This window comes from Rhagoletis pomonella, unplaced genomic scaffold, assembly GCF_013731165.1.
Source record: "Rhagoletis pomonella isolate Grant_MI unplaced genomic scaffold, Rhpom_1.0 Rhpom_scaffold_00002, whole genome shotgun sequence".
Classification (NCBI taxonomy): domain Eukaryota; kingdom Metazoa; phylum Arthropoda; class Insecta; order Diptera; family Tephritidae; genus Rhagoletis; species Rhagoletis pomonella.
In genome coordinates, this window is record NW_023458556.1 from 47,677,610 (window position 1) to 47,703,167 (window position 25,558).

At 35.0% G+C, this 25,558-nt stretch overlaps 1 protein-coding gene across 1 annotated transcript in view; it reads left to right on the top strand.

The window, feature by feature from the left end:
* LOC118733735 overlaps positions 1 to 25,558 on the top strand; it is a gene marked incomplete in the record, with an annotated part of 802,810 nt that overhangs the window by 376,846 nt on the left and 400,406 nt on the right. The window contains 1 exon segment of the mRNA XM_036463268.1: positions 10,789 to 10,802.

Genomic DNA, 25,558 nt, shown 5'->3' on the forward strand with positions numbered 1-25,558 from the left:
TTTTTTTTTATTTTATTTTGAAAGGAAAAATATCTAGAGGTCGGTCAACGCGCTCAAACTTTTCCATGCATTTTATATGGGGATAGAAAATTTTTTCGTAGAAATGGTATAAAATTCTTAAAAATATTAACACTAAATTGTTTGTGTAACAATTTTTAATAGTAGATAAATTCAGTCGTTAGCATTAAAAAATGGCAAATAAACAATTGTCTCCTGAAGAGAAACATAATTTTCGGATTGAAAAATATTGATTTTCAAGAATTCTATACCATTTCCAGGAAAAATTGTTTGTTTTTTATGTATTTTTTATTTCGAAATAAAAAAACAGGGGTATATTTTATTCGTTATAGAACAATCCTAGTGGGTGAGAACATTAAAATAGGACGACTTAACTTTTTCTCATGCATTTTTGGACCACCCTATTGTACACACTAGGGATGCCAATCTTTTCAGTCTTTTTTAAGTCCCGAATATCCCGGGATTGGTCGCTGGACACAATTTTTTTGTTAGCCAATTAAATTTTTATCACAAATATCCCCTCTCAAGGGCAAAACAAGAATTTTTTGCAACCCTTAATGCTATAATTTCTTTAAGATCGCATTTCCATCAAAAGAAGGAATAATTTTGCTTCGCTCAAAATGGAATAGGTGATGCACTTATATATTTATTTTTTACTTAAATGTGTTAACTTTTTTATTTTTGCTTAAATATACTGATAATATTTTAAATTGATCTCAAACAGTGATTTAAAAAATTTTATATAGTTATATAGGCAGTTACTGCTGTACCAAATACAGTCACTTACAAAAATATTTTGCATCGATTTTTTTTGCAATATTCAAAGTATTTGTTATGGTATTTTTTTGTTAATTAAAAAAATATATAGCTCATTTTACAACAAAAATCATGTAAATCAAAATTTCACACTTTAGAGAAAGTTGGTTTAAGTTCACCAAATTATCATAAAAATATCAAACTTTTTAATCATAATTTTTACAAAAAATTATATTATGCAGTTTTATAGCCCATTCAATTTAATACAATAAAGTGCAATTTTAAAGTTGCTAAAAACTCCCTTGATATTTGAATTTTTTTTACTGACGATGTTGGGCATTTTCTTCCTTATAACGAATTTTTTTGTGGCAAAAAAAAAACTATAAAATGTCAACGGGTTGTTTTAGCAACTTCAAAATTGCACATACATATACATTTTTTTAAATTAACAAAAAAAATACCACGAAAAATATTCTGAATATATTGGAAAAAAAATCTATGCAAAATATTTCTGTGAGTATATGCATTTGTACTTGTAGTACAAAAACTATGTTATAAATTAATGAGGATATGTACATACATACATACATATATGTTTGTCAAATTTTATGTTTGTTTTTTGTTGATTGAAAATACTGATTTATCGCCTTAATAAATATGTAAATGAATTACAATAAATTGTACTTTTTTTTTGTTATATCAATCTGATTTAAAATACTATAATAGGATGATCACAGATGTGTTGCACTTTTGCCTGAATTTCGGGACGATCCCGGGATCCCGGGATTGTATTTTCAGATCCCTAAAATCCCGGGATCGACAAAATCCCGAAAATTGGCATCCCTAGTACACACACGTAGGAATTAATTCACGAAAAGCGAGCTATGCACAGAGCCAAACAAGCAATTACCGGTTGTTGCCTACGCACATTGGACGAATATACTTACATATATGTGTAGATATGTACTTATACACTAGGGATGTTAAAATATGAGAAAAATGTGTATCCCGGTATTTCGAGAAATTTTTTAAGTAATTCCGGGATTCACATTGAGACGTAACTTTTATGAATATGAGTAAAAATTCAATAACTGAAAGCATTTAAACATAAATGAAATAAAGCTATTTAAAATTCACGATAAACTGATCACATATCAATTAAATCACATATTTATTAATACAGGCAAATTTTAAAATAATACATTTTTAAATTGTAGTTAAAAAACACGTGATTTGGAATGCATAATTTTTAAAGTAGTGATTATTAAAAAATAAAACACATTAAGCTAATTTAACTTTGTCTCCAAACCAAATTTGACAAGAGATGACGGAAAATCGTTCCACATTACATCACACTCCAACCCTGTCGGAAACACCAACAACGAAAATGACTAATTTAAGTCCTTTTCCCAAGATATTCCTATTTTTATAAAAAAAATGCGAGTTTTGACAAGGAAACAAAAAAAAAATTACATTACGCCTGTTTGGGACTTCAATACGAAGATACCCATTAGGTGTATCCTTCTACACTGCCGGTTCAAAGATGGAACAAGGACCGGAGCCTGCTGATCAACCGGTCCCGTTCGTCTACCGAACGACTGCAGTGTCTTCCAAGCGTCGATCTACGCTATAGAGAGGGCGGCTAGTCTTTTACTTTGTAGTAGAGTTCCAGAAGATAAAGCCACTATTTTTGTCAACAGTCAGGCCGAACTGAAGGCAGTGGATCTAAAATAGTGAAATCGGGAATTGTATGAAAATGTTGCACCACGCTGGCGTCACTGAGCCGTATCAACGTGACTCTATGCTGGGTTCCCGGACATAGCAATATTGAAACCGGCTAATGAGATGGCCAGATGAGGCTCAGAGATGCCAATAGGCGAAGCGGATAGCGCCGTACTATCACCGGTTACGTATCATGTTAGGAAAAATGATGAATACACCGTGGTCGCAACGTATGACTTCTAGAACAAACGGGAAAACTGCGAGACCACAAGGTTATTATGGCCGCGGCTTAGTAGGAAAAATACAAGGGACATACTCTCTCGAAGCTCTATAGATCTGCAGTAAGAGTCCTTACCGGCGTCGTCACAGGACATTGTACTATAGCACGAATGTTTCAACGGTAGCGAATAAATAGCAGTAATTGCTCTCTGCAGAGGTTGCCATGATGAGGATGAGGAAGAGTCAATTGAGCACTAACTGTGTGGATGTCCAGTTCTACAGACGAAGCGACTCAAGCACTTGGGTTCGCGCTTCTTCCACAATTTGAGCGAGTTAGGGGAGGTGGAACTGTTGCATCTCATGTGACTGCCTTAGTCTCAGCAGCAGACTCTCTCACATTTTATTACCTTGTATAACCTACCGGGTGCATTTCTAGGTGAGTCATTTGGTTTAATGGGTTTTTATAATAAATACATTGTATTGAATTTAAGAGGCACTTTATGTGAAAAATTAAGTAAGAAAAATATCCATTACTTTAGTCGAGACAGAGATTCCATTACACCACTAAATATTACGCTTAGGCCGTCTAATAGTCTCTGGTTTATTAACACACAATTTGTCTTTTCAACATTCCCCTAAAAAAAGTCGTGCGTAGTTAATTATGGTGAACGAGATGGGCAAGGGAAATCTTAATTTTTTTAAATCAACGTTTGGGGGTCTTGCGGTGGCTGTGCTAGCACAGTTGGATTTTTATATGGCTGCAGTTTACGGTTCAACTTTAAAATTATCTGCACTTTGATTTGCAAATCCCCTATTGGCTGGAACGATTACGAGTTGAGATCATTTGCTAAACTCTACTGCTCAGCTTCCGCGTTGTCTTTAGTGCGAATATTATGACGAGCATAAATCCGCATAAATTCAGGTGCTCCATGTAAAAATTCTAAAAAAGCCGCGTAAAAAATCCGGTGAGGCAATAGTAAGCAACCAAAAATATTTTTTCACTTCAACACTTATAATAAAATTTTATCTGTATTAAAAAAAAAAAACCATTATAAGTACATGAATTATGTAATAATACAAATTACTTATCAGAAGCATTGTCTCTTACGCACTGAAAAAAAGTAACAAAAACTCTCACTATCAAATATCACTTTGTTAGGCTAAACCATTCAAATATAAAAAAGTGAATATTCACAAGTAATTTTTAAGCAAAAAACAAAATCGACTTCAATTCTAATATAAAAATTTAAGATTATCGTCAATGATCGTATTAAAGCCAAATTAACATGGCACCGCCTGAGAGGTAACGCCTTTCCTTAAAAAAAAAAGAATTATAGAAATCGGTTATTGTGGTCCAAAGTTATGCGGTAACACTCGGTGTTAGTGCATTTCTGTCCCTTATATGGTGCAGGCAGTTTCGTAGTTCCATAGTCGATATGGTAGAGTTCTGGAGGTGCAAGGATCGATAACAATGTAGGGACGTTAAAATGACACAAACAGTGCCGACACACGTAAACTTAATTCTGGGTAATCGATTACGGATCTTGATCAGATAATTTTCCCAAGATATCTTCATTTTAAGTTTGCATTGGGAATGAAAAATTATAAACTTTAACATGGCAAATGTTACTCATACGCCATGTACCTGAACGACCAAGTACAATATGGCGTAAGAGTGATACTAATAATACTTCCCGCGCCTATTTCATACAAAAAAATTATTGCACATTTTCATTTAAGCTTTCACAACTTGTTTATTTATCCATCGATTTTCATTATTAGTAACTTGATTTTTTTGCAAAAGAACAGGCTTTAATAAAAATGAAAAAATTACTAAAGGTTTTCTATTTTATATAATTTTTACATAAAGTTTGATTATTTTATAAAAAATTAAAATATCTTGGGAAAATAACCTGATCTGGAAAAACGGTATACACATCCATACCCTACGACCCAAAATTAAGTTTACGTGCCTCGGCCTTTTTTTGTATCATTTCAGAACTTGAGCTTTTCTCTACAGTGTTATTGGTGATTTAAATTTTTTTGTTTAGTATTTTTTTGCTGCAAAGCCATTTCATGTCAAATCACCCAGGCCGACTAAAAAGGAATTTAAATTTGTGATAAAATTTTCAGCGATCATCCCTTAAGCAATTTAAGGAAGCAGGCATTTTTTCTTCTTTTTTTTTGGAAATTCGAGATTTCCGATTTCTGCAATTTTTCTTAGAAAAAGGAAAAAACATGTATTCTCATTCAAGACATTTTCGTACATTCTAAAATTTACTACAAATGATTCCCCACTCCAGCAGTGCGTTTTATGTATCATCTTTCAAGCATTATTTATGTACAATAACTTATGCCTCTCAGTCAAGTCATCACCTTGTCAAGTGACATGCGTTTGCCTTTTGTGCAAAAACGATTTACGCTTTTGTACCTACGTCAGGTACTTAAGCGGCTGAAAAGATTAGCTTTTGCTGGTAGCGAGCAGCGCGTGTTGTGGGCATACGGTGGAAATGCCGTCATCTTAGTCGCAAAGCTTTTGTTGCCATTCACCACAGTAGTGGTTGCATATGCGTTGTTCATTTTACACTCGGTTGCACGAGTTGTAAGTGTAAGTCCGCCCGCAATACTTTTCAACATAAATTTACAAAACGGAATGTATGTACTTATGTGTACATAAAGAAGCAAAATAAGACGACTACGTAATTTCCGCCATTTAGCTTCTGCACATGAATGTACATTGGAACTGCTTCGTATGTAGGTACGGGGTATACTTACGTATTTATAACTGGAATGTGAGTGTGAGGCTGAGTCGAGTGCTTTTTTTTGTTATATTCACTAAATTACTGTAAATTTTTGTGGTTATATAAGTAAAATGTGTATTATACATATGCTTTGACTTGAAAAGGATTTGCTTGTGAAGAAACAGAAACTCAATTCTTCACTCAGGAATATGAGGTAAGTACCAAGTATGTACGAAGGCATATATGTATGTACATATGTATTACTCTTACATATCCATACATATGTATCTATATGCATACACATAAAGCAGAGAGATTTGAATGGGTTTTAAAAAATCGTTTATGATACAAAAACCTTTATAAAAAAAAACCTTTTAAAAGCAAAAAATATTGTTACGTATTATAAAATTTTGTAACTGTTTTTTTAACGAAATTTCATCTATTTAATTCTTTCTTTCTGGACTAAAAACCAACAGTATGAAGTTTTATTCCAGTAGGATGACAATACCCCGAGCCGACTTGAAGATAAACTTAACCAAAAGAACTTGAACAGAGATTACACCAATATGAGACAGGACTTAATATCTTGAGGGTGGTCTTTCCACAGCCATAGTTTATCTTCTGGTTGCTTTTGGTTAAAATTCTTTCGTTGTTGTGGGTTCAGGCTACCTACTTTGATCCCCTTGCTCCTTGTCGATCAATCTTTTGTTCATGTGTAAATGGTAGCTATTTACCTGGTTGGTGATGGGATACCACGGGCTTCAGCAAATTTCGGAACCGTCAATTTTATCGACCGCGGAGCTGTGAGGTTGCTCAGTCAAAATAAAAATCATGACTTTATGTTCCCTAGGTGATCTCAGCTGCAGGCATTTTTTGGCAATCAGCTGATAGTGTTTTTACTTAGGAAACTGTGCGATAACATCATGAAAAGCTCTTTCGGCAGAAAGCATTTGTAAATAAGTGCACAAAGCCCTAGCATGTCATTCGAGATATGCGAGCTTTCAGTCCTAGGGCAGCGGAATTTCTTAAATTTATTTATTTTTAATTAATTAATTAATTTTCTTTTCATTTTCCGATTTAATTGTTTTAAAAAGAAAAATATACATCCATGTTTTTTAATTAAATTTTATTTTTATTAACTTATTTAATTTTTTAGGTTAGTTTTGGTTTTTTTATTCAAATTTTATTTTTCTAAATAGAAAACAATTTCTAGTTTCATTTTATTTTTGGGAATTTATTTAATCTTTGTCCTTTTTTAATTCAAATTATTATTTTTATTTTATTTTTTTATTAAATTTTAAGATTATATTGTTTTAAAAAGAAAAATATTCATTTAGTTTTTATGAACTTTTTTAAGTTTTTTCTTTTATTAATATTTTTTTTCTATTTTAAATTTCTTTGCGTCTAATTTTACTTTTAGAAACTTACTATACTTTTTTATTTATAGTTATTATAGAACGGTCGCAAAAACCATCATTATTTTTATACCTTTCATGAGCATGAAATGGTATTATAACTTTGGTCCGATGTTTGTAAGTACCAGAACACAAAGAGATAGACCCATTAAAATGTATACTTATATGATCAGAACGTCGAGCTGAGTTGATTTAGCCATGTCCGTCTGTCCGTCTGTCCGTCTGTCTGTCTGTTTGTATGCAATCTAGTCTCTTAGTTTTCGAGATATCCGGATCAAATTTGGTAGGTGGGTGTATTTTTATAATGTATTAATCATTTGTCGGAACCGGAAGAATCGGACCACTATAACATATAGCTCCCATACAACTGATTGTTCAGATATGAGATTTTTCATTATAACTTCTCCATTTATGCAGCTGCGAACATGAAATTTTGCAATACTTGCACCCATTATCAACAGAATACTTACAGTGAAAATTACAAAGATCGGGTCACTATAACCCATAGCTCCCATACAACTGATTGTTCAGATATAAAATTTTTCGTTATAACTCCTCCATTTATATAGCTAGGAACATGAAATTCCGCACTGTTTTCAATACATATCAACAGAAAACTTAGGGTGAAAATTAAAAACATCGGGTAACTATAACCTATAGCTCCCATACAACTGATTGTTCAGATATGAGATTTTTCGTTATAATTCAACCATTTATGTAGCTAGGGCCATGAAATTTCGCGCTGTTTTCACTCATTATCAACAGAAGACTTACAGTGAAAATAACAAAAATCGGGTGACTATAACCTGCAGACCCCATACAACTGATTGTTCAGATATGAGGTCTTTTATCATAACTCCTCCATTTATGCAGTTAGGAACATGAAATTTCGCACCATTTTCACTCATTATTAACAGAATACTTACAGTGAAAATAACAAGGATCGGATGACTACAACATATATCTTCCATACATATGATTGTTCAGATATGGGATTTTACTTTAAAACTTCTTTATTTGAACAGCTAAAACCGATAAATTTCGTAAGATATTTTATAAATAATAATACAAAGTCTACTGAGAAAATCATCAAAATCTATGCTGTATAAGCTTTATCTCCTATAGCACCGATTGTTCAGATACCAGTTTTTGCCATATATCTCCTTTATGTAGGAAACTAAATCCAATAAATTGTGTTACCGGTTTACATACCGATCCCACAGCAGTGAAAATTACTTAGATTGGTGTCATATAAAGTATATCTTCCAAACCTCTGATTGTTTAGATGCGATTTTTTATATAAGTATGTAACTCCTCTATCGATGTATGCAGATGTATTCAAAATCAGTAATCTGTCAAAGTAAAATTTGCAGATGTTCATGAGAGGTATGAAGCCTTCGGCATAGCCGAAGACAGCGCTGCTCTTACTTGTTTATTTATATTTTTGCTTGTTTTTTGCAATTTTAAATTTTATTGTTTTAATAAGAAAAAATATATATTTTTAAATTGATTTAGTTGCAAGGAACTTATTTTTATAATTTAGTAATTTTTATTATTTATTATTTTTTAATTCACTTTTAAGATTTTTTTTTAAGTGAAATATATCTTTATAACTTCATTATTTATTTTTCTTAATTTGTTTACGCTTTTCTTCTAATTTAATTTCTTTTTTAATTTTTGGACGCTTTCTTTATTATTTAGTTATATCGTTTGCATTAAATTTTTAGATTTATTTTTTTTTAAGAAAAATATATTATCTATTTTAATGCCTTTATTTTAAGTCCTTTTAATTTTTGAAAACTTATTGAAAGACAGTTGCCAGAATGACATGATTTGATGAATGCACTGGCCAACCTACTGCACGACATCAACTCTCTCAGCAACAATCTCAGCAGGCGCTGTTCACTTGGTTGTGAGCTTACTACTACTAAAAGGCTGAGGAACTTGTCTTTCGGGATAGCGCATAGGAGGGCAACAAGTTGCCAATTTGGCGGGTGCTCTGTGTCACGGTTATGGGCGCTGCCATAATAGCGTTCGCTGCTGTAATAACTCAAGCAGTAGGGTAGTATAAGTGCAAGACGGTCGTCCCCATCAACGGCATTTATAATACGATATTCTTAATTTTATTTATTTGGTGATGTTACCGCTAAAGCGATTTTGGCCGAATTCAATACAGAAAGTCAGTAGTTTCTCTGCGGTGCCAGCTAATGCCAAGTAAACCCAAGTCCTTCTAAACTGGGGTTTTCCATTGCATAGTAAGACCTTGCTCTTCATTTACCACTACCAGCAGGTAACACATTTAGTACTTTTAAGGCTGAAGCACTTTCCGGAATTCAGACAGTGGTATTTGCCGTCACCTACGGGCAAAGGCCTGTAGATCTTCTGAGAAATCTCTCCCTTCAACTCTCCAATAATCGCTTCATCGTATATTTAAAGGGTCCATATTGCCCTATACTATAGGGCATATGAATTTTTTTGCCTTTGACGCACTCAAAATACATTTGCTTTCTTATACTCACTTATACTTTTCCCACTTGCGCTTCAATTGCCATTTGAGCACACAATTTAATATTATATTAAAACTACTTTTAAATCCTCATTTTCAGTATAAAAAAGACATCCCCACTTACTTTCAAAGAGCCTCATAAAATTTGCTTTGATATTCGCACACAATTGCGCTAATCTGTTACTCATACGCCCTGGTGTTATCATTTTACTTACAATTTTTTTATATGCAAATGCGCTAACTTCCTATGCGTCAGCGCCACACCCCAACCACGCTGAAACGTTCTCACTCATCCGCTCATAAATAAGCAAAGCAACAAATAATCGTACATTTGTTATGTACGCTAAGTATGGCAACAATTTCCAACCTCCCAACCAACCAACCAAACCGGTGTTGCAACACCGGTTACAAAGCCACCACTCGGTCGCACGCACGCACACTCACACCAATTACAACAACCAGCCGTTGAATAATCGACAACGTCACATAACAAGCTATTTTCGCTGGCAGTCGTTCTGTGCGTCTAATGTGCAGCTAAACTGAGCAAATTTGCTGTATTCTTGGTTGCTTTTGTTGTTGTTGTTGGTGTAAAGTGGGTCGTCTTGGCAGCAAGCGCTAAGGCGCGTCGTTGTGAAATAAATTTGCCTGACATCTCTTGAGATTGCCCTATACAGCGTACTATGCAACAACACGGAAGGAGGATTTGTCGCGTCAAAATATTCAACTTGCCTCAAGCTCATCAACCAACGCACTTTGTTGGTAATTTGGTAATACTTGAGGGATATGGTTGAGTGAGTGTTGGTCGGGACGGAAGGTGCGGTGTGTTTCGTTGTGTAAGGAGTATTGGGCTTGGTTTTGGCTTGCTTGGCTTCAGGAGATGGGCTACTCATGAATCGGCTAGGGCTGGGTTGATCTACATATATGTAAGTATGTAGATGTTAGGCTGCTTGAATGAATGCTTCCTTGAATGGCTGCTTGCTAGGTTGCTTGGCAGGTTGGCTGCTTGGCTTGTGTCGTAGCAATCTTTAGGGATACAGCTTTGCTTAAATTGCCAGAATGCAGATAGAGATAATTTAGTTAAACGCATTGAACAAATGAAATAAACTAGATAAATAAATGAACGAAAATAAATAGAGAGAAAGCTAGAAAGCTAAATAAGTGCGTCCAAGTGAAACGTTGTGAAACTTTGGGAAATACTATATATGTATGTGAGTTGGACTGTTGCTCAACTGGCGCTTTGCTTAGGGATTTTGCACAAATTAATTACATAAATGAGTTTGCATTGTATTAAGCCAAAAGCTGTCAACATTTTCTTAACTGTGTTTTATCTGTTGCGTAAATGGAAAATATGTTTTTTGTTTTTAAAGTTTTTCACAAATAAATAAGAGTATTTCTTTCTTTTTAATTGCAGTTGAAACAAACTTAATGCGTGGTCCGGCATAAAATCAAGGTGAGCATTTAAAAACACTAAGTTTTTTTAAGTTTGTATATTTAAATATCCCTTGGCTTTGTGGTTTTGAAGCGAAAATAATTAAAAAGTTACACTGGTTTACAGCAAAAACTGCACACTGGTTGTCACTATCCAAATTTTTTTATGGATATATTTTTTAAGTTTTTGCAATTTACCGCTATTCGGATTAAAAAAAAAACAATAATTGAGCAATTTTAATACGAAATGTGACAGATGAGATATCAGCACGAAAGAATGTTACTCATACGCCATGTAGATATGAGTAACACTGTCCCAGTGGGAAAATATAATGTATGTATAGTTATCGAAAAAATAAACAGTAAAACAACCCTCTGCATATTCGAAAATGCATTTTTTCCCCCACGGCGATGTCCTGAGAAAAGTGGGGCATGCAGTTTTGTATTACCTAGTATCGAGAAATGAATGTAATTTAATATGAAATTTTTTGGCCTTTTGGATATATTAGAATGCTGATTACATATTTGACAGTAATAGATTCGAGAACTCATAAGAAATACATGCATGTAATGCATTACTACTTTCCCGACTGTGGATTCCTGCTCATATTTCATACTTGCGCATTTTTATTTGACCACTCATTTTTTATTTATCCATCGATTTTCTTTATAAGTAGCTTGATTTTTTTTGTAGTAGCACGGGCTTTAAGACAAGCTAAAAAAAAAATATAAAAATATTACACAGAACCTCGCTTATTTTTTTAATTTTTCGCTGTTAAAGTTCGAGTTTTTTTTTAATTTAACACCAAAATAAACAAAAAATCTGGAATGAACAATTAATTTCTCAGAATCTGTCAGCCCTATCGAAAAGTGATGTGTACCTATACGGTTTATGGAAAATTTTGTTTGCTTTCTTTTGCCGTATTTCGTATTACAACTGTTATATATGCTCGTAAGATATAAGTGATTAAGTGCACCCCATTTTTTAAGCTGAATAACTGTAAATTGAAAATAACTCGAAATCTTGACCACAGAAAAAAATTAATTAAATTTTCGGAATCTGTGAGCCATTCTACATAGGAATTGGAACAAAATAAGTAAAAACACAAATTTGTGATTCAGTGTTATTAACTGACGGATTTACGCTATATAAAGTGTGTGAAAGTGATAACAACTGATTTCGTTGACTGGCTGCTAAGGATGCAGTAAATTAATGCGAGAAATTATAATTTATTTGAGCTTAAGCGGAAAATAAAATACGAAAATTCCAACATGCCGCGAGAATTTCATATTCATAGCCATATTTGTATATGCTCATCGGTAAAGCATTATCAACGCGCCGGTGTGAAAACGCGAGTTTGTATGCATTTACATACTACATGTACTTGAAAATATTTTCCAAAAAAAAAAAAAACAATACAGACCTGTACACTAAGGCGTATCACGAAAGAAGATTTAGCGAAGTTTGGAATGCAATTTCTCGAAAATACGATGATAGATTTTCTCCAAAGTATCGAAGAAAGTTACTAGTTCACAAAATTCTTTAAGTATATGTATATTTTTTTGGTTTATTGCTAATTATTTTTGAGTAAATGAAAGATTTTCATTAGTAAAATTTGGACGTCTGCGACATTTGTCAACAATTTGGCAGCCACCTTGTATGAAATAACACTAAGGACCGTTTATAATCGACTTCAAAAAAGGAGGTTATTAATTCGTTGAGATGATTTTTTTTTCACGTATGTTACTGCATAACTTTGGACCACGTCAACCGCTTTCGAAAATTCGCATCGGAATGGTAGTGTCTCAGGGGTGGTCCCCTACTAATCTAGTTTCGGTGCGATCATTGGATCATGAAAAAATTAACGGTACTCCTAAATTTGTATATGAGATTTGAAGTCGGTTTTGTTTTTTTGCTTAAAAATTACTTGTTACAGTGACGAGTTAACTCTCTTCGGTAGTTAACTACAGGTTTTCATTACAAAAATTTAAAGTTAACACCCGAGTTTGCTGTAAAAACGGCACTAGGTGTGTTAAAAATCTATACTAAATTAACGAAACTTTTTCTGAGTATCTCGGAAATTATTTTCAAAATTTTGTAACGCCATTTTAAAGATCTTGATTAGTTAAGTATGACTAGCATTATTAACTAAAGTTTTTACCAAATTACCGAAAAATTGTTAGTGAATTTCTCCGATACTAAAGGAGATATGCAAAAACTGATAACATCAGTCGAACGATTTTATTTTAAAATATATATCTGCATCTATAACTTAAAATCGTTAAAATGGCGCTTACGGCAATCTTTTATCCAGGCGACGTTATGTCGAGAAAATATTGAGAATTTTTGGTATTAAACATTTTTTTTTCGCTAAGCAAGAAAGAAACTCGCTCAACTTTTGAAAATGTTATAATCGGCCAATAATTTAGAACATGAAACGTTAAAATAAAACTAAAAATATCACGCCCCACACAAGTGTTAAAAACATTACAACTGTATTATTTGTGAATAAAGCCTAATACTTTTTTCTTTTCAATTTTTTGAGTGCTTTGCATTTGTAGTAAAATAAAAAAAATCTAGGGATAGTATTCTCAAATTAATGCAGGTATAAATCAAAACGGACTATAAGGCCAAAACCTTTTGAGGGCCTCTAAAAAATTTACAGTTAAAATTTGTTCTCAACATAAGTATTCGAATAAAATTTGCACACGCTAAATTTTTGTTTCTTTCATAAAAATGTAGTATGCGGTATAATGTACACTGTACAAATATATGTACATTGGATTTATATGTACATATAGCTGCTTATATCTCACGGCTGATGTGGCGTACGCATTCTGTAATCAAAAAGCGATTTCGTGAAGTTAAATCGCTTGGCAAGCATTTAAGGCTAAAAGCCAGAACTCATGCACATAGTCACATGCTAGATAGTTATGACTATACGTTCATGCATGTTCACACATGTCTGTATGCACAGTAAACCAATATTATTTCTGACGCCGGCGGCAACAATTTACATGTGAAATCAGTAGTCGCCAATGGACCACAGGCCGCGCACAGTTAAACAAATATGTAAATAATAAACAAATTTATTTACATTTTTGTGACACCACGTTGAACTTTGGACGGTGTATACACGGGAGAAAATAATTTAATGCAATTAACTTACACGCACTTATAAATTGGTAATTATTCTCAAAGGCTGTAGGCTAAAAAAACCTGAAAGTACTGTAAAGAAATCCTTTAGGGTAGAAAAAACTCGTTCGTTTTAAGAACCATAAACATTTAATGGTGTTTTCGTTTCTACCAAAAAATGTCGCCTTTTGATTGTCGATTTCTCTATCATGTTCGATTCTCAAAATAAAGGCGAACGGTGAGAAACCTTTGTGCTCTTTTCTTCAAATGCCACACTCTTGTAAGGCAAAAAGGTATATTTTCTGCCCTTTGAAGCTTTATCCGGCGAGATGGTTGCTTAAAATGGCAATATTATGAACGGCGTGAGCTAGTTGCTTCCATATAACGAATATATGCAATTTATTTTTACATGGAAGAAAACCGCAACATCTTCGAAAAAAAATTCTAAAAAATTAACGGCAATCTTTAGGCATTTCAAACTTGTACTTAGAGTACTGAGAATAAATATTTATAGGAAATCTAATTGAGAAATCTCGGATTTTTTTTTTAATATTGCAGAAAGTTTGAAGTTTGGATTTACACGGGTTTTGTTAAAGAATGCACTATGTTTTCATAAAAATAATCAAAAATTAAATAAAAACAAAAGTAACAAGTTAAAACTTCTCAATATAAGGTGCGGCTATAATTTTTTCGCCCACTGTATATACAGTAGTACACAAAATAATAGGAGTATGATATTTTGACCAGTTTTCTCTAATTTTGTTTTGTTTATTTAATACTCATTATTTTTTTTGTAAAAAAGTCTAGCAGGTTATACAATAAACACTAAATAAATCCACATTTCAAACCAGGGCCGGCGAGAACCCGATTTTGGCTGGGGGGGGATGAGAATCCAAAATTTTGTACCCCCAAGTATGAAAGACTTTTATTTCATTTTATTATATACTAGCAATACCCGGCGCGCATTGCTACGCCAAAGGAAAACACATGTATTTAGAGTTTTGAAATTGAATACCTTTTTATATACCTTATGCTAAGGGATAAACAATATTTTTAGTTTTTTCATTTGGTGTGTAAATATATAAATTTTGTGGTGTCCCAACTCGTGAACAGGCGACGTATAATTGGCCATGTGAAAAGCACGAATTTTTCAAATCCAAACCCGCGATAGTTAATGATTGCCCTTGTGCCTTATTTATAGTTGTTGCAAAGACAAGGTGCAAAGGGAATTGAAGCCGCATGAATTCGAACGGTAAATCGTTGGAAATCATCGGTATACGTGGAATCACCACATCTTCGCCTTTGAATTTACCGCTGATGATTGTAGCCTCGATCAAATTCGGTGTTAATTTTTTTATTATCACTCTGGTTCCGTTACACAGTCTTGGCGCGTTCAAGTTCCGAATAAGCATCACTGGTGATCCAACTTTTAACGCCAACACATGAGGAGGCATTCCAGGTTCGCGGAGTCATTCCGGATTTCGGTAGTTGATCGTTAAGTTGGGAAATACTCTGACGATGACGTCTTGAATGCTCTGCTGCATTTGACAAAAGTTAGACGGAAGTGATATCTCATTTGTTGTGCGATCAGTAGGAACTTCACCGTTTCCGATATCCAAAAGTTGCTTTGAATATATTTGAGCAGACGTATCTTGCAGCAAATGCACTCGCATATTTGTTGTGAGCGTAATTTTTCCGACATAGTTCCACAGATGCGATGCCTTTAAGCACGCGTTCAGCTCGTCTGCAGGCATAGATCGTGGTATAACGGATAATGTTTGTCGAAAATCACCTGCAAGAAGTATAAGAGCGCCTCCCATCGGTTGGTCTTTTCCACGAAAATCTCGCAGAGTTCGGTCAAGTGCTCTGAGCGATTTCTTATGTGCCATGGTGCATTCGTCCCAAATTATAATTTTGCACGTTTTAAGGACTATGGCATTTCCCCTATTTAACCCCATCCCCCACCCCCTAGATCCTGCCCTGTTTCAAACTTGGTATAAAAATTTGATAAATTTTCACAAAAATTTCAAATCAAAGTTGATAAAAAATCCCGTTGACTTTTGAGAATTTTTTTGATTGAAGATGTTTCGCGTTTTTTCATACAAATTATGTATAACAAAGCTGCCGGCAGTGCCAACCACAGTACAACAACGAAGGGAGCAGAGCGGAAGAAGAAGTATAAAAAGTTCCTGAACCAAATCAGGAAAAGGCGCTACCAGAGGGAGGTCTACATGCTGGACAAAATATCCAGCAATGCGGCTTCCTACGAGTTGATGCTGAGTACTACAAAAAGGTGGTTGGGGAAGCTCCTTGAAAGAGAAGTAAACGGCAAATTCCAATCCTCCTGACATAAAGCAAAAGGGCGAGTCTCAAAAGAGAAATCGTTCCACCAACGACAACACTACCGGCAGAGAGAGCAAGAAGCCTTAACAGGCTACTTAATCTGATTCCAACCCGCTGCAACGCTATTTAAGTGACGTTGCCAAAGACAGTCTGCTGATGGCCATAGTCGACGAAAATTCGAAGACGCCGGTATCTCTGCAGAACCGCTGGGTGGGAGATTGACGCCCTCTGGATCCTTTCGAGTATCCTGGGTTATAAGACGCGCGGACCAGGCTTCTTTGGATTGCTTAGCTGGGTGCGTCGCTAAGATAAGTGAAGCATTCGTCGGCCTTAAACTAAGATCGATTCCAGGTAAGGGCGTCCCTTAGAGGCCTCGTGCGCGTATCAGGTTACCCCCCATGAAGGATCCAGGCGATAAACTGCTGAAGTGTTTAAAGCTCGCAAACAAACACATACCGTGTATAACAGACTGGCAGCTTATAAAAGTTTAGCAACCAAATAAAACCAACACACCTCTTATCCTGACCCTTTACAAAGAATCCATTGAGGCTCTGTCAAATGCCGCTAACAAAATTCGCTTTGGCATGTTAACCTGGAGCACTCAATATGTGTGACAGATAATCTGTGAATCCGTCTTCGGAGATGGAAGCATCGACGTCAGCCTAATCCACGAGCAGTGGATCAGAAGTGATCAGATACACTTACATAACATCAGCACACATAACAATCAATGTATTTCTCTGTCCAAATTACCGTACAGCAGACTTAACCGTTGGTGAAAGTGGAGAGGGAAGGGCACCAACACACTCTTCCTAGCATCGGCCTACCTGGCTCATGACAAGGATGCCCCACCCGACGAGCGGGAACAATTCATCAGATCATTCATAGTCCATTCCTTCCCGTTCACTTAGTCAAGTCATCAAATGCAGATTTCAGTATTTTACTGCGTATGCAACATCCATAATGGCTTTTGATGTAGCGTGAAAAGTATTCCGAAAATTTCGCATTCAAATAACTTCAGTCTGGCGTGGAATGCAGGCTAGGTGCCAAAATTCTGTTCATTAATTTTTAAAACTTTAAAGTTATTTCTAAACCTTTTTATCTACAGCAAAAAAACAATTTTTTTTTTTTAACACCAGATTGTTTTCATTGTTCTCATAAGAATTTCATGATCCATTTATTGCATGAATACTCGTTTTTTCCACATTTTTACTAAATATTTATGTACATATATGCATGTATTTGAATTTTGTTGTCTTTTTGGTTTATGATGCCTGCACGTGACTCCCCGAATTAACCGCTTTTCAATGTATTTTTATTACCATTCTATCGCGCTCTCACATCGGCTTGCATTTCATAGCCTTATTGCAAATCTGTTTTTGTGTATACCGATATTTTGTAAACAACAACATGGCGATTGTTTTTTCATTTCTTTTTTTTTTTCTTTATAAACTTGTTGTTCGTTTTTGAATAAGCTATGTACATGCCAAAATATGTACATACAATTGGCAAAATATTCGCTTTTAGCCTCCGGGCAATTTTTGCTTTTCAGCGTACAATAAAACGAAACAAAAAACAAAATTGTCAGCTTGTACATAAAAAGTGAACTACAGCAGCTTGAAATCAGACGACAACTGCAAAAACAGCAATAACTCACCAACAATAACAACAGTGTTGTTAAACAACAATTGTCAATGCGATAGAACATAAACGCCAAATACAAAAATCTACACATTTTTGGAACAGCAAAAAAAAAAACGATACTCGCTGCTGGACTTTTGTGTCGCACGCGTGACTTGAATTTGAAGCGGGCGAGTGGTTATGCCAATGGTCAGCCAAAAGCTACAAAAGTTTAGCTGCTATTTTATTTCTTTTTCATTAATTGCACGCTGGTGACAGAGATGTGTGGCATGAACCGTATGGAAGTGGTCAAAAACAAAAGTTGTCGTATAAGTAACCACCGACTGTATTGGATAGGCAAATAGTAAAAAAATAACAACAAAGAAAGAAAATATTTTTCCTTTGTGCCAAAAAATAAGGGAGTGTGGTGAAAAATGAAAGGCAGTGATTTTATGTGCGGCCACGCTTTTTACCAATACGTTGGTAATTGCTGCTATTTTTTTTACCACATTTATATTTTTAGTTTTGCTGTTTATTTTAGGTTTTCGATATAATTACGCAGCACACGATGTTATGTATTTACATTGGCCGTACACACATGATTTTTCTAATTCAAACATATGCAATAAAGTGTCAATGACTGGCGATATTTTATAAGAATTAAAATAAAAAACGTTAAGGGTTGCCAAATTAAGCAGTATATGCAGATTAAAGTTTTTCCCAACGTATTAATCATCCAAAGGTATCTGGGCACAGGTGCGTCGAGAGGAGGGGGTGGGGGCGTTATTGGTTTCAATTGCCTCGGCCCTAGAGAGTCCCGGACAATGACGAGATAAAAAAAAACTAATAAATTTTTGAAAAATTCAAATATGTACATTAGGGAGGGTCGATTTAAGTTTTACTATGCGCGTATAATAGCTAAAATATATTCCTCTGGTGAAGGTTTTAAGAAGAAGATAATTGCGGATATAGTTTTCTCATGCCAAAGAAAACCTTTAAAGCATGTTTTTATGCAAAATTTATGCATTTCCTTACGACACTTTAGAAAAATGCTAAGAGACCTATTTTCGCAATTTGGCAAACTCCGAATTGATTCTAGACGCATGGTTTCTTCGGCAAGTTTTCTCAGAATTACACGTAGAATCCTTCTGTGCTAAACGCGCATAGTCGGAAAAATCCCCCATATAAATTGACCCGTCCTAATGTACATACCGATGGCTAAGTGGAAGATCACCCTATCTCGGCAGTCAGTTCGAAAACTTTTCGAGAACACCTATATGGAGCGGTAGCATAAACACAAATAAGAAAATGTGTGTGTCCCAATCTCGTTGGTTTGCTAGAGCTGATTGTACGAAACCTTTCGCAGCTCACCTTGTTAACCTTAAGAGCTTTTTTGAAGCTACTCAAGTTTCTGACACCCAATAAATTATCGGATTAACATTTTTACAAGCCAGAGATGCTGAGATTGATGTAGAAGCTGCCAACATAAAGAGTTTAATCGAAAATCTTAAATTTTGAGGAATCAGTTCACATTGATTCTGCAAGAATACAGAATTGTTGCTGTATATGTTGGTTCCTTAGGAAAGTTCCATGAAAAATGGCGTGAAACAAGAAAACACAATTTCTACGAGTTACCTTTAGAAATAAGTATTGTATGCAAATTACGGGACTCAGTTCAAGCAAGAGGTCTTCTATGTTCACTGGACTTCCTTAAGGAAACATGACGATTTGATACTTTCCGGAACTTGATTCAACACTCAGTTTCTTTTCAGAAAAATCTTGCGTTTAACGAAGAAGAAAGTTTTTCTCAACCAAATTCTCAGGAGAGTATGACGAAAATTTATTCTGAACGTTACCGAACATTTTGTAACCGAAAATTTAAAAAATTCTATTAAAAAACAGAAACCGGAACTTTAGTTAATGGTTAATATTTTTTATTAAATTTTCATTGAAAAACAATTAACCAAAGGCATACACCAAAAATTACAAATTTTAAGTTAAACTGTAATAATCTTGTGTATCGAGTAAACTATCTTTAGACTAATACATGCGTAGTTAGTATATATTTTTCCTAAGTCCTTATATTCGTAATTCATACAAAATAAAACCTAAGAAAGATTGGGGATTTACTAAAAAATATTCCAATTCAAAGGGCCCGACGATGAGATCTTTCCTGGGCCCGGCTCGGCTGTCGACGGTCCTGTATGTGCATTAAATTCTTCTTTTTCTCCGTTTACTTTAATCCCAAGTGGAGCATAAAGCTTGTAATAGGCCTGTGTGACATATGGTTCTGTTTCTGGAAAGCGCTTTGAGCTTCGTCAGCTTAACTCGAATTGGTTCTCCACGTTTCGCATAGTCTGCCATTTAAACTACAAGACAGGGCTACATTCCAATGTCTTCTTTGAAATGCGTAAAGTGTAGCCTATTCACTTCCTCTTATGCGGTCAATATATTCGTAGTGACGCCACCGTCGGCATTTCCTTGGCCAATTTATATGAAAGAGCTTGGTCGAAGACCACAAGATTTCGCTGGCACACTTAGAAACTTGTTTTAGGCAGATCAGACAAACGGTAAGCCATATGTATGTCGTCCGCGTAGGCAGTGTTCTGCAATGAACTGGACATGCGCCATCGAAGTCTAAGGTCGATGTGCGGCCTCGTTGCAGCATCTAACACATCACCAGCCACCAAAAGAAAGAGAAGAGGTGAGAGTAAGCAACCTTGTCAACCCTACAGTGAACTTCTAAGATCATAGATATGGTATGGTATGGGTATTCAGACAGTCGTTCTGCAAAAGTCAAAACGTTATCAGTTTAAACGTGTTCAGAAATGGCAAAGTGGTCATCATATCTAGCGAGCTGCCACTCTTCCGACTGCAGAAGACGAACATGTGCGCTGCTCACAAACTGCTCAATTACAATTTTTTTTCTTTTGATCAGCTGCTTCGAGATCTTATATATAAAGGAACCCACCGCGGTAAGTAGTAATATCTTCTTCTCTGGCTAGGCTGCCTATGACAGAAAGAAGCTCCCTCCGATGTTCTAGTAGAGGCTAAATTGGTTCTGAGTACAGCCCGTTCTAAAATTAGCTCGCAGGTTTTCTTCGGGCATCTAGAGGCTAAAACGGTGTAGTGGCTTCCAACCACTCAAACTGCTGCAAAAATTTAGTGGTTTTGAGTCGGTCAATCAAATAGCTATGGTCTCGCATATTTTTAGTTCAAGACTCTCTTTTGTTGGTAACACCAAAAAGGCAACTCATAAACTGACTCGAAAGTGCAAAATGGATTTGAATATACACGCAGCTGATTGTTTTTTGCTGCAATGCTGCTACTTGTTTAATGGGCCTTGGTTTATGGTAAAAGAACGTGTCACCTACCACGAGGCGATTACCATTGCAGAATTCTATGAACCTCTCGCCATTTTTGGTGCATTTATTTGTAATGGTTTACTTAAATTATTTACATCTTTACCTCAGCTTAGCTTTTAGCTGGGTGGCAACCCTACTACTCTGGTAATAACAATAACTGTCTACGTATTTCAGCCACCAACTTGGCCAAGACCCAATTGCTGTTAAGTCCAAATATTTTACCCAATTTATTTACGAAAAATCATACTGAGCCTACAAAATGGCTTTCAACAACGGTTGTTAAATGCACGTTTATGTTTATTTTGTTCTGTTTTCGAGAAGTGCTTGCCACTTTTGGCACTGTATAAGGCATTATTATACATATACTATGTACAGATTTATATACATATTTGTGTGGTAACGATCATTCATTAGGCATGTAATAACATTTTTGCATAAAGTTATAAATTTTTGGAATTCTAGTTTTTGAATATCAATAAAAAAATTGCCATGAATTTTGCGTTTCATAGTACAATACATATAATGAGGCGCTATCTGTGTTATAGCTAAAAATTATAGTCCTAAGGGTCAATTTCATAATGAAACACTTTAAGTTCTTTTTGCAAAAGTTTTGGTTAAAGTGTCATTTAAATGTACTTTAGACAAGGAGAGTTTTCATAATGCAATGGCAATTGAATAATAAGAAACTGATCATTTAAATGGAAATAACAAAGTTGGTAATTTTGATCTCAGTCAAATTGAGTTAGCTGATTGTGATAAACATGTAATTATACTACGAAAATGACATACTTTTGTTTTCTTAAACACTGGTCTTTATGTCATTCATATTTCCATTTTGGGTAAAAGTGGCTTTATGAAATAAAGCATCCTTTAAATTTTAAAATATTCTTTAATTTTATTATGAAATCGGCCCTAAGCATTTGGATTTTGGCTGAAGACCAAACTACTTTTTTTCTGCGAAGCAAAAAAGAAATTCTCTTGTGCTGGACAATGACAAAACTTGTTCTGCCAAAATCATCAGCGTGATCGGAAAACATAACTTTGTATTGAATTTATGAGTTGTTCTACTTCCGGCAACGAAGCATAATCGATTGGGTTCTCCAAAGAAATTGTGCCGCCCTAACAAATTTCAGTTAAGCGGCATGCTTGCCTTAATTTTCTTTGCAATAGTTTGCAGTTTTATACAGTTTTCGCTTCAACGCTGGCACAATTTATCGCAACAAAATTTTGTGGTTTTTGGCACTTCTAGCTTATTAATGCGAAAGCGAAAACCATACGAAGACTGGACGTTGTACTATTTGCGTTAAACGGCCTAGAAAATTATCAATAATTTATTGGGAGTTTTTGCAAACAAATGCCAAGTTTCGAAAAATTTTTAAATCCAATCAATTAATTCAAATTTGTATCCTCATGCGAGTTGTTTTTTGGAAATTATCCTTAGGTTAGGTTCAGTGATCGGCATACCTAGATACCTTTGTTTTAAAGTACCAGCTTGGGTACTAAATACTCAAATACCTAGTACTTAGAGATGTAAAATATTCAAGAAAAAAAACTTTGGTATTTAGGAGTTGCTTAAAGTAAAAAATATTTAGGTATTTAGGAGAAGTTAGATACTAAAGTACAACAAATGAAAGTATTTAGCAGGTGCTAAATAATATATTATAAGTTTTCTAGTTGCAAGTCGATGGATAAATACTCTCAAACTAATTACTTTTTGATTTAGGAGAAACTTAAACAATAAACACCCTCCTCAACTCAACTTACCATAACTCACTTCACCGCGCCTCAAATAAACTCACCACACATAACCTCACCACACTTCACTTAAACTCACCACACCTAAATTCACCAAACCTTAACTCTCCACAACTGAACTCATCACACTTGTTCCCACCACACTTCGCCTAACCTCACCACACCTTAATTTGGGAACTATTTCGGGATTTTAGAGATTCCCGAGACTAAGTCAGGATTTTCAAGACTATTTCAGGATTCTATGGACTATTTCGGGATTCTGGAGACTATTTCGTAATTCTCGGAGCTATTTCGGGATTTTTGAGACTACTTTTAGATATTTGATTCGATATATTTATGAATATTTATCGATATATTTAGTCTTGAAAACCCCGAAATAGTCGCAGGAATCTTAGAAATTCAGGCAGCCTCGAAAATCTCGAAATATTACTGAGAACCTAAACAAATTCTAGAAAACTCGAAGTAGTCTCGAAAGAGTCCCGACAATCCCAAAGTACTGCCTATAATCCAGAAAGAGTCCCGAAAATCCCGAAGTAGTCCGAAAACTCCGAATAAGTCTCGAAAATACAAACATAAACCCGAGAGCTCTACAAAGTGGTCTCGTAAAATCCCGAAATAGTCCAGAGAATCCAGAAATAGTTCCCACAATCTTGGTAAACCAAAAAATCTCGAATTAGTCTCGAAAATCCTTAAATAGTCACGAAAATCCCGAAATTATTATTTTTTACTCCGCGTAAGTAACAAGTATTTAGTATGTAGTGAAGCCATAAATGCTAAGTACTTTTGTATCCGGTATTTAGTAAAGACAAAACCGCAAGGTACTTCTGTTCGCGGTATTTCGGGTAGGTGAAACTTACTAAGTATTTTAGACTAAGTATTCGGTATTTAGTAACATCCAAAATACTTAAGTAAATTTTACTTTGACATATACCACAACATAAACTTAATACTCAGTAAATACGATTTTGCCCAACACTGAGTTAAGTTAGAATGGCGGCGAAAAACTAGAATGCTCGAGCAGCAACGAATTGCCGTTTTGGTATTACACAATTCGATGGACTGTGTTAAAAGCAAAAGTGTTGTCGATAAAGTTATGTATTTGTTCTCCTAATACCGTTAAAAGTCCTCGAAGAGTTTTTTTTTTTAATGCTGCTGGATGGGCAGGCCTTGGCCAGTTATAAATCATTCATTTCGCGTTATACACAGTAAACTCTAAAGCGACTGCTGTGGCTGAATCGTAAGAGATGCATACTACCACTCCGTTAAGCCTGAGTTCGAGTGTTTAGGGTGGCTCTATTTAACTTAAATTTTTTTTAATTTTTAATTAATTTAGTTAACTTAATTTTTTTTTAATTTCAATTCTTTATTATGTAATGCTCAAACGCAAATATTTTTTCAAAGTTTTCATGGATAACTGCCATTACAATCAGCGCTAAATTCCATTTGAAAAAAGCTGGTAAAAAACTACTAGTCAGCTGACAACAGTTTCTACAACAGATCGATGGAGCTTAGCTAAAGACAGGAAGTGCTTAATCTTCTATGAGCAACTGCATTAGTTGCTGAAATGCGCATGGACATGTGTAAGTATATATGTGTGCACATAAGCGTACTAATATATGCGTAGATAGTACATTCCAATCATAGCGAAATCCACTTCACTTCGCTGGTAATCATTTAAAAGCATACGACTCGTATTGTACGAGTATCTTCTACTTACTTACTTGCTGGATCTCATCTCCGGACTACATCTCCGCTATGTGGGTATGTATGTATGTATGCCTGCAAGTACTAGTATGCATGTTTGTACAATTTTTCTTCTGCGCATTTATCGAAAATCGCTTGTAATACATTCAAACTGCCATTTTCCAGTATTTTCACCATTTAATTTCAGCTCTGGTCCGGCTTTTTTCGCATACTCTATACTGTTTTTTTTTTTTTTTGCCTGATGGTGCGCTGATGCTGATGCTCACTCACACTCTGCGCCATCCACTTGCGTTGTCAATTTGGTTGTTTTTGTAAATGTCGATAGTGCAGCAACGCAATTCATTCAATTTTTCCAAGTCACCACTATTACCGGTTTACTTGTCGGATTTCTGTTCATTCATTTCTGTTTTTTTTCTTTTTGCTTTGCAAAGATGATTTCACTCACTTTTGATTTTTTTTTGTCCATCCTACATTTCACTTGTTTGCCACTTTTGTTGCTCGTGTGGGTGTAGAGATTTATGTATGTGTGTAAAGATGTGTGCACATTAGTCCACCATACGGGTACGCTCGCTGCTGCTTTCCTACTTATATTTCAGTATTTTCATTTCATTTTTTTCTTTGCCTGCATTCAGCTTCACTGCCGCTGTTGTATGCTATTAAAACACGTTCGCCATGTTTGTGAGGGAATCTAATGTTTATCCTGTCAGGAATTCCATTGTGTTTTGAAAAAGTGAAATATGTGTTAAGCGAAATCCTTCAATTCGAGTTAACGAAAATTCGTGGAGAAGTTGGAGTTGGTGTAAATGAGTAAACGGTTGAATGCTTCCACC